Source organism: Periplaneta americana, chromosome 12, assembly GCF_040183065.1.
Source record: "Periplaneta americana isolate PAMFEO1 chromosome 12, P.americana_PAMFEO1_priV1, whole genome shotgun sequence".
Taxonomy (NCBI): domain Eukaryota; kingdom Metazoa; phylum Arthropoda; class Insecta; order Blattodea; family Blattidae; genus Periplaneta; species Periplaneta americana.
This window is the reverse complement of record NC_091128.1, coordinates 145,033,312-145,046,780: the sequence shown is the minus strand read 5'-3', so window position 1 is coordinate 145,046,780 and position 13,469 is coordinate 145,033,312.

Below are 13,469 nucleotides of genomic sequence, written 5' to 3'. Positions count from 1 at the left end.
AAATTTCTAATACCGTGTTAGTCCAATATGTATACTCTCATTCATTCATTCAACCATTCAACTACTCACTCACTCACTCACTCACTCACTCACTTACTTACTCACTCACTCACTTACTCACTCACTCACTCACTCTACTTCATTCATTCAAGCATTCTCTCACTCACTTAACCACCGAACTATGACTCACTCACTCTACTTCTTTCATTCAAGCATTCTCTCACTCACTTAACCACCGAACTATGACTCACTCACTCTACTTCTTTCATTCAAGCATTCTCTCACTCACTTAACCACCGAACTATGACTCACTCACTCACTCACTCACTCACTCACTCACTTACTCTCATTCATTCATTCATTCATTCATTCATTCATTCATTCATTCATTCATTCATTCATTCAACCATTCAACCACTTCGCTCACTCACTCACACTCACTCACTCTACTTAATTTACTCAACCATTTTCTTACTCAAACACCAAACTACTAACTCACTCACTCAGTCACTCACTCACTCTACTTCATTCGTTCAAGCATTCTCTCACTCACTTAACCACCGAACTATGATTCACTCCCTTACTCACTCTCATTCATTCACTCAACCATTCAACCACTTCACTCACTCACTCACTCACTCTACTTCATTTACTCAACCATTCTCTTACTCAAACACCAAACTACTGAGTCACTCACTCACTCTACTTCATTTACTCAACCACTCTCTCTCTCACTCACTCTACTTCATTTACTCAACCACTCTCTCTCTCTCTCTCTCACTCACTCAACCACCAAACTAGTGATTCACTCACTCACTCACTTTACGTCATTTACTCAACCACTCTCTCTCTCACTCACTCTACTTCATTTACTCAACCATTTTCTCACTCACTCAACCACCAAACTACTGACTCACTCATTCACTCACTCAAACTTTATTTACTCAACCACTCTCTCTCTCTCTCACTCACTCAACCACCAAACTAGTGACTCACTCACTCACTCACTCACTTTACTTCATTTACTCAACCACTCTCTCTCTCACTCACTCAACCACCAAACTACTGACTCACTCTACTTCATTTACTCATCCATTCTCTCACTCACTCGACCACCAAACTACTGACTCACTGACTCACTCTACTTCATTTACTCAACCATTCTCTCACTCACTCAACCACCAAACTACTGACTCACTCACTCACTCACTCACTCACTCTCATTCATTCACTCAACCATTCAACCATCTCACTCGCACACTCACTTACTCATTCACTCTACTTCATTTACTCAACCACTCTGTCTCTCTCACTCACTCAACCACCAAACTATTGACTCACTGACTCACTCTACTTCATTTACTCAACCATTCTCTCACTCACTCACTCAACCACCAAACTACTGACTGACTCACTCACTCACTCATTCTCCTACCCACCAACCCAGCCAAACAACAATTCAATCACTCATCCCCTATTCCGCTCATTCAGCCGTGTACCCACTGAGTCACTCATTTTGTTTTTTTTTTATATTTACTAATTCGTCACGCACTCATACGCAGAATGCTGTATTCTTTATGATGTATTGCACATTTTATTATGAATTTTTGGACGTACGAAGAAACTCGGTGATCTTCATTACTTCTTTTTCTGCATTCTCAACCTTTTTATCAACATTTCCAACTCGTTTGTCAGTGATTTCAGATGCGTATGAACTCATTCGTATCAGTTGTCAAAACAGCTGAATGAATGAGAAGTTTATTTGTGTCTTCTTAGGCTGCATAATTTATAATAAAAAATGTTACTAATATCTACAATATTACTGAAACAATTTAAATTATTCTGTTTCAACGTAAAATTCATACGTCAAGCACAGATGAGGAGGCGAGACCTGGCTTGTGAGCTGTGCGATAGGGGAAAGAATAAGCTATCGGTAAGAGCGTTTCTTTCATGATAGTTAGTTAATATTATACGAATCTACCGACACGGAAGTCCATCTCAGAATAAAACCTATCTGCCCCCTCCATAGGCATTGGTGAAATAGTCACGGCATATGATGAGGTCACAGGACAGGTCTCGCCTCTCTGCTATATACTGTTGCCGGCCAGAGAGCATTCTGCTCAACACGGGTGATACTCTATCACACTCAGCTAAAGTTGAATCCCGACACGCCGCCTTTGTAGGGAGAGGGTCTAATATTGCAGGTACTAAGTTCCAATTTCCAAGTCGTCTTCCTTCCCGACGTTCAAATCCGAGATAAGTCTGTAACTGGTTTATTTTTCTCTGTCTTGCGTTTTACAACACGTGGTGAAACTTTCGTGATGCAGGGAAGACACGTCAACCTCCGCATAAGATAATAAGAACCTCATATTCCCAACACTTTATTAGAAGTAATAAAAGAGGCTCATATGAAAATAAACGTAAAGAAAACTAAAGAAATGAGATTAAATAGTAAAAAGACAGATAAAGTTTTAATAAATAATAATATCATTGATACTGTTCAAGAATTTAAATATTTGGGTAGTATAATTGACAAGGATGGTGGAGCCTTTGAGGATGTAAAGAACCGAATAAAAAATACAAATAGTGCATTTGTCCAGTTGTACCCAACATGGAAATCTTATATTATATCTAGATTTACAAAAATTAAAATCTTTAACAGTAACGTGAAATCAGTCTTATTATATGGCTGTGAGATATGGAAAACAAGTAAAATTATACAAAATTAACTGCAAACAATTGTTAATAGATGTTTACGAAGAATCTTAAAAATTAGATGGCCAGATATAATCACAAACTCAGAACTATGGAAGATAACAAATCAGAAAGAAATCACAATAGAAATCAAAAGAAGAAAGTGGAATTGGATAGGGCACACAATCAGGAAAGAAGATGGATCAGTAGAAAGAATGGCTTTGGATTGGATCCCCCAGAGTAGTAGAACAAGAGGAAGGCCAAAAAATACATGGAAGAGAACAGTTTTGGAGGAAATTGCTAGGGAGGGGAAAACATGGATGCGAAGTGAAGAAGTTAGCTCCAAATAGGGTCCGATGGAGGCACTTTGTGAATGCCCTATGCTCCTCATGAGGAGATACAGGAGTTTGATTGATATTCCCAACGGATAAAGAGGAGTGTCATGGGCAAGGTTTGACTTCCATGCTGATGACTTCCATGAACATTGAGTTGTGCTTTGTGTTATTCGCTCTGGCATTTTTATACGATTAAGAACTATGAATTTTATTCGCGGACAACTGTCTCAATTTGAAACTAGTTATCTTCCTTGTAGAAAATGTAATTAATTTTTTAAATAATTTATTTGTTGATCAGCGCATTTAGCGCTACACAGACTACTTCTGAATTAAATACAAATACGAGTACAATACGTGACATAGAATTGAGGGCAGCCTAGATTGGGTTCCTCAGTGAACATAAAAGTGTTAATAAGTGATATACATAGGAATATGTATGATAAGAACTTTCTTGTGTTAAATTTTAACGTACCTTGTTAACATGTTTCGACCTATTTTCGGTCATCTTCGGAACTGGTCGTTGTTGGTCTTGACGCCTCTTGTTTCCTGTGTGGGTTCGTTCGTAGTGTAGAGTCAAAGAGTGTATGTATACAAACTCAAATGTAACACCTGCAACAACTTCTACATAGGACAGACAGGTAGATCATTTCAAACACGTTACAAAGAACACATCACAGCCATAACAAAATTACAAAACATCTCCACATATGCAGAACACATCAAAAATGCCAACTACACCTACAGAGACATCAACACAGACGTCGAAATACTGCACATCCTACCATAAAGCCAGAAACTCAACACACTAGAACAATATGAAATATACAAACACACGAAAACACATCCCAACGATATTCTCAACACACAATTCAATTTAAAAACACATACACTCTTTGACTCTACACTGCGAACGCACCCACACAGGAAACAAGAGGCGCCAAGACCAACAACGACCAGTTCCGAAGATGACCGAAGATAGGTCGAAACATGTTAACAAGGTACGTTAAAATTTAACACAAGAAAGTTCTTATCATACATATTTCGAAGTGATACAGTGTTAAAAGTTGTGTAATCAAGATGGATATACATAGTTTGGTGTGTGATAAATTTTAATTATAATATGAGGTCCAATAAAAGTCGGCTCTTGATTCTGGTGGGAAATGTGGACTTTCTTCCGAGAGAGTGGTGGACGGCTCCTGAAACATTTTCTAGGTTGTTATAGAACTTCATCGCTTGTCAAAGAATAAACGGTTTGTGTCAATACCAGATTCTCTGTGTAGTTGACTGTTACGTACAAACTAAGGAGAATTGAGTGAAATTCGTAGGACTTTATTTTGAAATAACTGATTGTTTTTAATATCACTTATTACAGCTCTACCCCAGACAGGACAGGCGTAAAGCAGTAGAGGTCGTAACAGAGATTTTGAAGTAGCATGCAATTTTGTAGCTTCAGAGATAATTTTTGTTGAGAAGCGGATATAATTTAGTGAGTCTTGAGTAGGCCAATTTAAATTTTTTGTTTACATGATGTTTCCATGATAGATGGCGTTCTAAGTGCACTCAAAGGTATTTTACAGCTTCATTCTTTGGTTTTCACGGTACCATGTTATTGAAAGATTTATGCATGGAATATTTGCAGGACGACACAAAGTAAATATCATTGCTTCGCATTTGTTGTAGTTCAACGGAATGCGCCAATTTTCAAGCTAAGGTGATATGATGATGTAGGCTTTCTGAAGGTGATTTGAGGCTATGTTAATGTTCCATAAATAGCTCCATCGTCTGCATACATAGCAATTTGTGCAGTTGGTGTTGCAGGTATGACCGAAGTATATACATTGAATAATATCGGACATAAGATAGAGCCTTGAGGAACTCCGGCACTAATGGGTCTAACAGAGGAGTGAGTAGTAGAAATATACTATTACTATCTGTAGAATTTCCCCACAATATTATCCCAAAACTCATTATCGAGTGGAAGTATGCAACATTTTGTTTTTAAGCAACAAAACATGCTGTATTGAGTTTGGGGGTAATTTCTTCAATATGATTTTTCCAATTTAACATATTATCGATTTTTATGCTAAGAAATTCGGTTGCTGTTGTTTCTATTAAGGAGCCGTTGTTAAGTATGCGATTGAAATTGCGAGGTTGAATTTGGAAAGGATTTAATTTGGATTATGTTAGTTTTGTTACAATTTAATACTGATTTACTGGCTAAGAATCAATCACATATTTTGAAGAGAATTGTCTCTGTTGAAGATTAGAATGTTTTGGAGTTATTGACTGTAAGTACTATATTTGTGTCATCTGCAAATAATAATATAGGGTGAACTACATCTTTTATTAGGGGAGCATTTAAGAATACTAGAAAAAGTAGGGGGACTTAAAATTGATCTTTGAGGAATTACATTATTAATAATTTCTCATATTGAGGCCGATTTCATAGTGGTATTGATTTCGACTTTCTGTATCCTATTTATGAGATATGGGTGAAACCGTTTGTGTGCAACGCTTTTAATTCCGTAATAATCTAATTTGTCTTGCAGCATTTTATAATTTATACAGTTAAATGCTTTGGGTAAATCATAGAAAGTCCCTCCAACTTGGAATTTTTTTATTAATCGTTTCCAGAATTTTGTCAGTTAAACTAATTGTTGCATTTTTCGTGGAGTTATTTTACCTAAATCCAAACTCGAAAAATATCGGAATCCTTGTTAATATGTGATAGTAATATTCTGATTTCACCGATTTAATACAAGGCCATTCGAAATGAAGCTTTTAATAGAAAAAGCAGCATCTTCTCCGGATTTCTAGAAAAAGAACGTAGGAACATATTAGTGAAGTGCTGTGTGCGAAGTGTGGCATTGTATGGGGCAGAAACATGGGCATTACGACGAAGTGAAGAGAAACTACTAGAAGCATTTGAAATGTGGATATGAAGAATGGAGCGTGTGAAATTGGCAGCGAGAATAAGAAATGAAGCTGTGCTATAAAGAGTGGACGAGAAAGAATAATGCTGAAAATATTCAGGAAAAGGAAAAGAAATTGGATGGGACACTGGCTAAGAAAAAACTGCCTACTGAAGGATGCATCAGAAGAAATGGTGAACGGAAGAAATGTTCTGGATAGAAGAAATAGGTTATCACATGATAAGACAACATTAAGATACATGAATCTATGTGGAGACTAAGAGAAAAAGGAAAATAGGAAACCTTGTAGAATGCAGAGTTTGCAGTGAAAGATCTGTCCTTGGACAAGAAATGAATTAATGAATTTCTTGTATATAGGCCTACCGTCGTTGATTTTATAAAACCTTCTATGTAAGAGTACAGAAAATAATTTTTCAGAATGAAATAAGAATTAAATATCAATTGGCCTACACTGATCCTCGGTGATGTCATTTATGTTCACCATATTCACCAACGTTTTCTACTGAATTACTTCATATTCTTATGTAGGCCCATTGATTTTTAATTAGTTTTTCTTCCTCCTGAAAAATTATATGGTTTATTTTCACATATAAGGTTTCATAAAATCAGCGACGACATGTTGCATGTTAGACTACTTGACAGATAAATTTAACTTTTCCTTATTTCTATTGTGAAATGTCTACATATTCAGGAGTGTAGATTAGTTTCGGACTGTTAAATTAGATTACTTTCGATGCGTCTTATATATTTATCACCTTCAAATCTTTCAAGATCGCATAGAAGACTTTCAGAATACTAAAACCTTCCTAGGAATAATTGAAACTCATTGTCATTCTAGTCACGTTTAGCTTTTAAGATTTTTGCATTCAAGAACTGCTAGACAGACATTTCAACTGTAAAGGATTCGATGCCGCTTTTGGAGACTGTGAAAGGGTATCTATATCTTGCTTGTCGATACTATGACTGCAACTTATAAATTAGAATATACCTCAGCTGTTGCTTAAAGGAAGGTATTCATGATAACCCGCACAGAACTATTTCTTAAAATTACCTAAGTGCTTTGAATTCCGCCACTGCTTATAATATGACCAAAAATGTATTTAAAAATAGTCTTAAGGACTTTACTAATAGACGGTAGTATATTATACACACTATTTAAAGGGTGTAATTGATATTTTGTTATTGAAGTGTTGTATCGGTAAAGAAGTGTGTTGTGTCAGTGAAGTGTGAAGTGTGTTTCTGTCAGTGAAGCCTGCTTGTTTATAGTGGCAGTGCAAAGTATTTGAACAGTGAAATGTTTTGAAGTGTTAGTGAAATCAGGATAGAATCAGTAAAATGTGTCGTAGTTCCAGTGCAGTGAGTGAGTTGTCAGAGGAATGAGTGTATTGCTGAAAGGTACTTGTGCAGGTATGAACATATCATACTCGTGGGTTTCAGTTCGAACTTAGGATTAAGATACAAATTAGATTTACTTTAAATGTTATTTGAAGTGATCGTACATTATTTAATTTAGGATGTTCTCTGTTGTTGTTGTTGTTTTTATTATTATTATTATTATTATTATTATTATTATTATTATTTATTATTATTATTATTAGTATTATTATTAATTTACTATTAATTTTTTTTTTATATCCAGTTATTGTTGTAGTTCATTATAAAACTTTTCTGAATCTGCCGTTTTTCCAAGACATCCACAAGAACTAAATAACGCAGCCATTACAGAGACAATCCACAAGTATCGGAGCACAGCATGAGCATGTTCTACGAATGCCAAATGATGGACTACCCAGAAGATTATTAAATTACAGACCCCTTGGATACAGAGATCGTGGTCGCCCGAAGAAGCGATGGAGGGACCAGCTTTTCACCTGAGACGGAACAGGCCAAATGGCCTAAACCCTAATAGCTATTGATGATGTATTTTTTATTAAATGTGTTTATTATTGCCATTACTGAGTGTAATTAGTTACCACTGCCACCGGGTAGGCCTATATACCCATTTGCAGTGTGAATACATACATACATACATACATACATACATACATACATACATACATACATACATACATACATACATACATACATACATACATACATACATACATACATACATACATACATACATACATACATACATACATACATACATACATACATACATACATACATACATACATACATACATACATACATACATACATACACGATACTGTGAAAAGTCTATGTTGTATTTTAAAATTAAGTCTATATTAACTTATGTAAGAAAAGATATTAATGTAGGCCTACAAAAATTCGATCGTATTCACTGATGTAATATTAATTTATTGCACGCCATGTTTCATTTCATTAGGCCTACTTTATGGTCTTATAAAATGACCAACAAACAGAACATTGCAGTGCAATGTACTGTAATATTGACAAAAGAGACGCCACTATCACTAACGTATGAGTAAATCATGGCAAATATAATTAGTAACTTCAAAACTAAACAAGTGAAGGTACTCAATATAAATTATACGGGAAAAGCTTCCTTATTTACTTCCAAGTTATTTTATAACATTTCAAAAGTTGGTACCATTCGGGCCAATGCATTCTCAGCGATTTTAGGTGCGTTCTTTCCTACCCATCGTTCAGTGACCGGCCCCGCAATGAGCATAATTATTATTAAGAAACAAATGCGACATAATGAATGAAAACAAAAATAAGGTTAATATTGAATTTTTAACATTTTATACTACAATATTTTATAATTTCCCTACAACACTATAGAATAATACAAAAATTAGTAAATAATATTTAAGTATACATCTAAACCGTGCTTATATTTTTACTCACTTATACTATAAAGCATAAATTATTACTATGTGGCATCTCAGTTTTTTTATTGAGTTCAAAATTTTTAAGACTTCAATTTCTTTTATGTCACTACGACTAATATATTATAATACAGTATTAACAAAAGCGGGTGTAGGAAGAAATTTGAATGTGCTTTTTAGCCTGCATTAATATTGTTACAAATTTTGTTGCGCATCACAAGATATTGTCACTGCAAAGCTTCATTGAAGAGCACAGACCGTTTCTGAGAGCGTTTAATATAATAGTTCAATAAATGTATCTTTATCTTAGCTCGAATGATTTTCTCATTGAATGTATGAGCAAAATGTGCTGACTTCTGAAAATAAAAGGGCAGACTTCTGAACATTTTTTTTATTTTTGTCTGTCCCTGATAAAAATTTCCCTTTATTGCAAATAAGTTAACTTTAAATAAATAGTTTGTTATTAGCCTATTATTATTAAATTCAAGTGGTATTTTGTACACGAGTACCATTCCTGTTGTTGCCCGACTTATACATACGTGTACACGAATAAATAGATATAAACGCACAGTACGACTGCAACATGAACTGTTGACTCACACCTTGCTCTCTGCACCAAGCGAAGCTAGTATAATCGACGTACACCTAACTTGTGTTCAAAACGACCAAAGGCAGAACTCTACATATTACATACGCAAGTTTTTCCTAAGCCCATCGGTTTCCGAGAGATCTCTGGGAAATTCAGACGTTAGGTCCTTTTTATAATGTCCACAATTTTAGTGTCTATTTTATTATGTCCATTACATAAAAGTCCATTACACTATGTCCATAAATATACAGTATGTCCTATGAAGTATATGCCCACTTTATTTTAGTCCAATTGCACAAATTTTATGTCCACATTTTTACGTCCACTACATGATCGTAGAATAAATTATGTTCATCTACAAATTTACTTGAATTCTCTACTCAATCTCTTCTGCCTGTTCATCTTCATACAGCTTCAAATGATAACTAATAGCTATTGTATTGTATTGTATTTATTAACATTCCATGGTATTCATACATGCTTACAGCTAGAATATGGAACAAGTCAAAAAACTTAATACTATTATAAAATCTTAATTTATAGTCACAGTCTAGATGAAATATATACAGACGAGATTTACAATATAGTCTACTAGTACAACACATAGTTTTAGAATCAATTTCATGAAGTGTTATTGAATGTCATGAATTCACCTACAGAATAGAAGGCGTGAGAAATTAGGTACTTCTTTAATTTGACCCTAAATAATTTTATGTTTTGAGTTTTATTTTTTATATCGATAGGGAGGCTATTAAAAATTTTTACTGCCATATAACGCACTCCTTTCTGATAGCACGATAGACTTGCCGATGGAGTATGAAAGTCATTTTTTTGACGTGTATTTATGCTATGAACTGTTGAATTAGTTACAAAGTTTTCACGATTACATACGAGGAAGACTATTAATGAAAAGATATACTGACAAGCCATGGGCATTATTTGTAGTCTTTTGAAAATAGTCCTACACGACTCCCTAGATTTTGCACCTACTATTATTCTAATTACTCTTTTTTCTAATAGAAATATATTGTTACTATCTGTGGAATTTCCCCAGAATATTATTCCAAAACTCATTACCGAGTGGAAGTATGCAAAGTATATTGTTTTTAAGGTATTGATATTTACTATCTTTTGCATAGATCTAATAGCAAAACAAGCTGAATTTAGTTTGGGGGTAATTTCTTTAATATGATTTTTCCAATTAACACATTATCGATTTTTAAGCCAAGAAATTTGGTTGTTGTTGTTTCTAATAGGGATCTATTGTTAATTATTGCGCTAGAAATTTGCGACGTTGAATTTGGACAGGATTTAAATTGAATTATGTTAGCTTTCAGGTAAGTTCTGATGTGTCCTTCTTCGTTGTAGTGGTTGTAATTCCGAACAATCTCTTCTACTCGACTTAAATTTTGTAGGTGCGATCTTTTAATAGGGTGTCGCACATTCAAATGCCCTCCAAGCAATTGGATTATTATAATTTTATTATTCCTTTGGCTTTTGTTGATAAATTCCATGAATTTTTAGACCTACGAGTGATGTGTGACGATGTGTTTCTGAAAGCGGTTGTGCCAACCCTCGACTACGTTAGTTGTTCAATGTTGTCCTGCCAGAAATGATTATAAGTGTTCCATATTTCAAGTGTGAATGTAGGTGGCATTGCTCTTCTTGTTCCTCGAGCAGGTGTTCCTCGGATGCAAATTCTTTCCATGTACAATGCTAAATCCATTATATCAGGCTCAATATTATCTATAGGGCTATCAAAAACAGCCTGAACATCTTCCAGTGGTACAAAAGGAATTGACTTAAATAAAAGTGGACATAAGTAAAAGTGGACATAAATGAAAGTGGACTAAAATCTTAGAGGACATAAGTCATATGGACGTGGTTTCAATGGACTTAACGTCTTGAAGGCATCTCTGGTGATCTCTTAAAGGAATATTCACTACAGATTTTTGGTACGATACACCAGTCCTCTTCTAGCATTATATCTCACTTAAACCTACGAACAACATAAACACCGAGGCCATGCATAGCCAGAAACAATTCCTAACCAAGAAGAATCCCCTGGAAGAGTCGGGAATAGAACTCGAAACCACCTGCTTAGGAGCCAGCGTCGTCTTGCTTTCCAGGGTAAGAATAAGAGTGTGTCTACCTTAAATTGGCGATATGTAAATCCCAACAGTGGGCAATTGACAACTAAATGAATAGAATGAAAGTCCATTTTATATATGAATCGTCTGCCATTGTTTTAAAAAGGCAGTTTGAGTGCTAACGCTACTGGAAAATGAAGGAAGTTGATAAGTTTTGACACGCTGTGGTAGAAGATGAGAATTTTGTAAAAGGGGCGCTGTAGCCGGTAGTGCATCATGGAGCCTTGCAAATGAAATTACGCTCCTCTTTGACACATCCGACAACGATCTCTCCATTCTGGAGCTGAAATGAGCAGCGGCAGCTCGGGCACAAGCCCACTTCACACGAAGGCGATGAGCATTCCGTTATTTGTTATGGTAATATCATTAATATTGTCTTTTGGTTATGAAAAGATCCTAATTATTTAATTACTTCACAATATTTAAGTGGAATTGAATAAATAAATTCCAAATCTTGCTGGAAGAAAAATGGTAATATAGAAAAAACTATTTTGTTTTTAATATAACAAGAAATTATTATTTATAAAAGTGATTTTTAAATCCTACAAGGTCAAGGCAATTCCAGCGCAATTATACAGCATTTTCGACTCTGAAGTTGAAATAAGAAGAAATAATTAAAGCTGAAATAAATTAGTTTCTAAGCCATCCATTCCACCAAGATTCTGAGATTCCCAAGGGAAAATGAAAAGTCCAAATTCCTGTTATAGTCATAGAACTCGCAGCTTCAAAACATAAGCCCATTCTTTCGAATCCAGAGAAAGTCTCTTCAGAGTGTCATGTCTACATTTATATTTGTAAATTAATGTTAGTGTCCCAACCATAAATGTTGCTGTCTTCTTAATTTCTGCTCTTTTTTGCAATTTAATGTGTTTTTCTTCATACAAAATAATATTAACAGACAAAATGTGTAACAAACCTTTTATCAGAAAACATATAAAATTTACTTGTGACGTATTGTAACCAGTATTGAGTCCACCCCAATGTAAGACCCTTTTTTTTGTTCTTTTCAGCGTAAAAAATTGAGTTATCTAGTTCTTGCATTCAGATAAGGAATTGATTATGCTGAAAACTGTTTCATTATGCAGATTTGTTCTATTTAATTTGATATGTTAAATATTGACAAAACTATTAGGGCCGTATTCATAGACATTTTTAGTGCGGACTTTCGGTGGATTATCAGTGTTTTTTCGTATTCAGAAGCCAGTGTTAGCGAGAGGATATGATTTGAATTCTGTAGAAGTAACCAGTGGATAACCGGGGCTAGCTTAGTACGCTCGTAGCGCGTGCTCCGAAATGTCTATGAATACGGCCCTAAATCTCTAAATACTTATTAAATTTTATAAATGAAGATTTAAATCTGCTCAAAATAGTTCAGGAAGGAAGATATTTTAGCATTGAAATATTCATTTCGTATTTTCATATTTTGCCAGAATAAATGTCATATTTCAGGGAAATTGTCATAATGTGCCGGTCATCACTAATGATAATAGTAGATAGATAGATTTATTAAATAATATTATATATACAGGTTTTATATTATCATAACTTTCTCTAAAATCCAATGCACGGGTCTTCTGACCGTACGTGCTTTGTACCCAAAACAAGTCCTCCTTTGTAGGTTTCCTCCCCCACCTATGATTACATCCAACTACTCTCTAAAAGAACACACATATTAAAATGGAAATGGCACAATAAAACACGTTATATAATATATCCTAACCTAAAAGACATAAAAGTGTACAATGATAATAACATAAGCAAGGTGATGTCCTATGAAGGGATTATATATATATATATATATATATATATATATATATATATATATATATATATATATGCAATTTTAAATAAAAAAAATTGTATGTTTCATAACTACCAAAATTACAGGAATAAATTTTTGATAACAATGTGACTGGAAAAAGTATCACCCGTGATATAATATTGTTAAA